This window comes from Haliaeetus leucocephalus, unplaced genomic scaffold (assembly GCF_000737465.1).
Source record: "Haliaeetus leucocephalus isolate CR32 unplaced genomic scaffold, Haliaeetus_leucocephalus-4.0 Scaffold1, whole genome shotgun sequence".
In the NCBI taxonomy this organism is placed as follows: Eukaryota; Metazoa; Chordata; class Aves; order Accipitriformes; family Accipitridae; genus Haliaeetus; species Haliaeetus leucocephalus.
The window spans coordinates 24,448,285-24,453,354 of record NW_010972437.1 but is presented as its reverse complement, the minus strand read 5'-3'; positions in this window follow the sequence as shown (position 1 = coordinate 24,453,354).

The following is a 5,070-nucleotide window of genomic DNA, read 5'->3' as shown; positions in this document are numbered from 1 at the left end:
CTCCCGCCTCCTTCCCCGGCTCCGCCCGCGGCTCCGGCGGCTTTTTTTTTTGCCCCGAGGGGCTGCCCTACGAGCGTCGACTGAGACCCCTGGGGGGGGAACGGGGAACTCGGTGCTTTCTCCGAAATGGAGGGGGATGAGGACCTGCGTGGGGACCCCGGCGCCTCTCGTGGTGGGGGACCTTCCTGCCCGTCGGCAGCGCCGAGGGTTTCTGCAGGGTGGGTAAGGTGGTGGAGTTTGGGGGGGATACAAGCTGGGCCCTTAGGGGCGGTGGGAAACGTCTTGAGGTCCCACCTGCCCCACCAGACAGACGCGTAACGGCTTAAATTGTTCCGATAGGTGAGGAGCACGCCAGGGAAAGCTTATGAGCGCGTCTGCAGAGCCCAATTCAGCTGATAAATCATGGGCTCCAGCACAGTTCTTAATACGGGACATCAAGTAAAAGTTATCTGCCAGGAAGGACAAAATGGAGTGTGGTTCCTTTTCCCCTACGTGGTCCAGCCATGCATAACGCCCTACAAATTACCACATTTTACCTCCCAGCCCTCCGCTACACCCCGTCTCCTCTTCAAAGCAGCCTTCTCTCTCGTTTTTGAGCCAAAGAGCTGCATTTGCTGCCTTCCCTGAGCTTGCCCTCCCGCTTCCCCTCGTCCTGCCGTGCCCAGGCTCCCTTCCCCACCGGGGACCACGTCTGCTGCCCTCGCACCGGAGCTCGGCTCAGTGGGTTTCTGGCTCCGTGTGAAGAGGAGGCCTGACCCCGTGATTCATAGAAGGAGGCTGGCTGCCAGCGTTTCAGAAGCCGGTGGGTGTTTTTGGAGGTACACATATGTTCAGCTCGCCTGCTGTCAGCTTCGTCGGCTCAGCTATTTGGTGCGTCCTCTCACGTGTTTGGGGACATAATAAAAAAACTAGGGCAAAATTCTGCAAAATAATATCTTGAGAAGATGGCAGGTTCCTGAAAAGGAAAGTGTAGCTGGGACCCTGGGCATGTGTGAAGCCTGATGGGGAGCTCTGCAAGAAGAGGCATAACCCACGTGCACAGTTTGAGAACAGCCAAGGCACAGGAGCCTTTCTCCAGTTCCAGGTACATTTCCTCCAGTCTCCTGTTTGTTCACCATGATTTGCTCTTGCCCTGGCTGTGTAGCTCCTCTGTATAGCTCTCTTCTCCCTTTTGCTTATTCCCCACCTCCGTGAAGATCTACTGGGGAGGTGAAGAGGAGCCATCCTCCTCCTTGCCCTGTTCAGCCCCTGAGACTTCTCTGCTTGTTGCAAGCTCTTCTGCCCTGGTGAGTCCCTGGCCCCCAAGGCACGCTCACTGAAGCACTGGCTTCTGCAACTAATGTATGCGATGGAAGATGTCCCTAGTCTATATAGCACATAAGTATTGCAAACTGTAAGGGGTTCATCTAAATTAATGCGGCAGCTTTTAATTACAAAGGGCAACTGTATCAGTTTGGCAGCCTCTGGACAGCCGGATTTAGGTGCCCTCCCCATTTAGGTTGCACTGACCATTTGGTCGGTGCACAGAAGCTGGCAGGGGTGAGACTGGCAGGGGGTGAGCGGCAGATGGATACAGCAGCACTTGCGAAGAGCAGAGAGGGCAGCCTGGGACTGTGAGTGCACGCATTAGCTTATACATCTGTGACACTAATTGGCTGTGGAAGAAGATAACTTCTGCTGCTGCTGAACTGTCCTCTGGATTTGTGCAGTCACTGCTCCGTGGAGATGGGTAGGAGAGCGTTCACGCACAAAGGACTGTTCCAGGCAGTCTGCAGGCACTTTTACATGGCAGGTTCAGATGTCAAAGCTATCTCAGTGGCAGTGTTGTGTGGGGACGCAGAATGGCCCCAAGAAATGGGTCTTTTGTCAGATTCCAGAGCCCTGGAGCCAGATAGCACACACCGGCAGATGCTGATGGCTGTTGTTTTATCAGGCAAGGAGAAGGATCTGTTCTTTACCACAAAAACACAGTGTTTGTTTTTCCCATAAGCCCAGGAGCACTACCTCTCAAGTGTGAGTCATTAGCACATAACAGACATAAAAGCTCAGTCTGCTTAATAGGGAGGATGAAGACAACCCTCTCAAGGCCACCCCCACCCAAGCTCACCTGATCTTCTGCACCTAATGGGTCATGCACCTGTCAGCAGCTGGAGATTACACAGCCGGCTGGTTTTCCTCTGCTGCAAACAGAAGAACCTCACTGTCAGTGCTGCAAAGCCAGGGCAGCCAACGGGTGTTTTTTTCTAAGCCAGGTGTGGCTCTTTCTATGGTGGCAATGCAGTCTTTGAATGCCCTGAAAAATATGACTGAGAAATGCCAAACTTGGCAGGCACCAGGCAGGGGATGGGCAGGGAGCAGAACTGGGGCTGGGTGCTCCCTAGAGAGGGATTTACGGGCAAGGTAAGGGGAAGCATGGTCTGCCCTATGGTATAGATATAGCCATTGCGTGCTTTGCTTCCTTGGCCACCGCTTGGTGATGTTTGGGCACCCTATACTATCGGGTGCGTAGGGTAAACCAGGTGAGTATGGGCTAGGGCCAGTCCTCTGTTCTCCTTCCCCGGGTGAGCCAGACCTGGGCTGGAAGGACACTCTGCCCAGTTCTTGCTGCCAGCTCACAGCATTATGATGCTCCATCTTAAAATGGGTCAGGTTTTTTGCCCCCTCTTCTCCTACTGAGAAGCTGTTTGAGACAGTTACTCCTCTCACGGTGGGAGCCCTTCTCCCCATTTCAGACCCAACTTATGCCCGTCTGCTCTAGCACAAACGCTGTCTATAAATGTAGAGTGATTCTTGCCCCTGGTGCTTATTTCCCCCTTCTGCCTGCCTTAAACCCCAAATATATTTACAGAGAGGAATCAGATCCCTTCTCACCATTCATTTTGCCAAGCTCAGCAAGACATGCTCTCTTACCTCCTCTTTTCTTTTCCTATGATTATCCAGATGGCACTTCTCTGTACCTGTTCCAGCATGAATTCAGGCTTGCTGAACACCAATAACCCGAATAATCCCTTAAAATCTCAGCAGAATTTTACCTGGTGCCTTGCATACATTTACTTATTGTTCCTGGAAATACATGGCTTTCTACATATAAGAATGCATTTACTGTTTTAATAACTACATCAGGCACGTGGCTCTTCCTTTTCTGTTGTTCATAGCGGATAAATTTTAATTTACAGCAGAAATTTTATCAATCTCCCAGTGCATGTCCCTGCATTTTATGCTGTTACATTTCATCCCATGTCTGTTACTAGGGCATAACAATCATATAATTCTTCCTGTAGGATTTCTTCTCTATTGAAAATGTCTCCCAACTTTGTCAATAGCAAATTTCATTAACCCACTCGTCATTTTTTGCACCAAGCTAACTAATGAAATTATTCAGGAAGACTGATTCCTCCAGTCCTATAATTTTGCTATCAGCCTCATCAGTTTTCACCCCCAGTACTATTCCTTCGGCATTTTATAGTGTTTATGTTAATCCTCATCTTCTTGAATTTAACTAATAATTATATAGGTAATACGAAATCAAATGCTTTACCAAAGTCCAGGTTGATAAGATTTATTAGTTTTCCTTTGTCTGCAAATGCAATTATCTTATTAAAGAAAGGTACTGGGTTAGTCTACATATAACATGCCTAGCTTGCACTTTAACCCATTTTCTGCTTCCCTCCATATCTTTTGTTACTCATGGCTAACATTTGCTCTAAAAAGCCTACAGATCTCAGTGATGGAGATTATTCAGTCTTCAGAAGCAAAGGGTAAAGAGCTCTTGAGTTCTGTGGCTGTTGCATGCAGTAATTTCCATATCCATGCCCTTTAGCCCATTAAGTGTGCTGCCCTTGCTCTCTGGGGTTACATTTTCTTCCTTACGGAAACTAAAGCAATATATTCCTTTAGCTTTTAGGTATCTGCCCTGCTGTTATTATTGGTGATACTTTCCTTTGTTTCCTTTGTAATCATGCAGCTAAAAGCCTTTTATTCTTCTTTTCCTTCCCTGTGCAGGTCTGATTTTTTATTTTTTTTTTTTATTTTGAGCTGTACCTTTAATTTTGGATGTTCGAAGGATAGTTTTCTCTGGATATCACTCCCTTCTCGTTTTTTCGCTAGGTTTTCTACATATTCCTAAGATGTCCTGCACTGTCTGCATCACAGTCCACATCCTGTGTAGGCATATGGAGCTATGGGAAATATTCTGCCTTATTTTGGCTGATCTCTTTGGAGAGAAGTAAGATTCAGGGAGCCTCTTCTGTCTTGTGACTACTTGAAAGAAAAGCAGAGTATGAATTTTGCACTCGCTGGGGTGGTGGCCAGACAGCATCGCTCCTCAGCATCTCTAGGAATGCAGGCTTCAGAGTTTAGGGAAAGAGGAGCTGAAAATCAAGCTTTTTTTTGCCAAACCTCCTGTGCTGACGTCAGCAGGGCTCAAACACTTAGTTTTATCACCTGTGGAGCCATGGGTAGAGTTAAGGTTGGGGTAGGTCTGGAGTTCAGAACAAGGGTTTCCAAGTTCAGCCTGGGCCCGCCTGTTGTGAGTGTCGACAGGAACCTTCCCCTGGCCAAGGTCTGCAGACCATTAAAACCCTACTATTTCAATTCTACCCAAACTGCAAGCACCACACCTGACCCTGACCTTACGCTAGACAGCCTGGTGGATGACGGCATTAGCATCAAAATTACTCATGTATCATGGGCCTCTTCATTTTCCACTGGAAGATTTTTGCACATAAGCTTTCCCTGAATTATATTCTAAATGGAAGATTTGCATGGTTTTAAATGTATATATATGAACACTAAATTATTGTATGCTTAAATACTTTTAATTATAGGTAGTAAATAATAACCATTTATACTGAGGTAGCATGTAATATCTCAAAGCACCTCTTCCAGGACATTAGGTACAAATAAATAGTGTCAGTTTATGTCTAAGAGCTGACAGTCCAAATTACTTACAGCTTTACAGCTTCCACATGGATTTCTTGCAGTCTGCTTTTACTGACTCATGGGATCTAGAAAACAAATCAACAGTGAAGTTCTTACTCATGTTATTTAGTTGAGTTCTTTGCTGCAGGT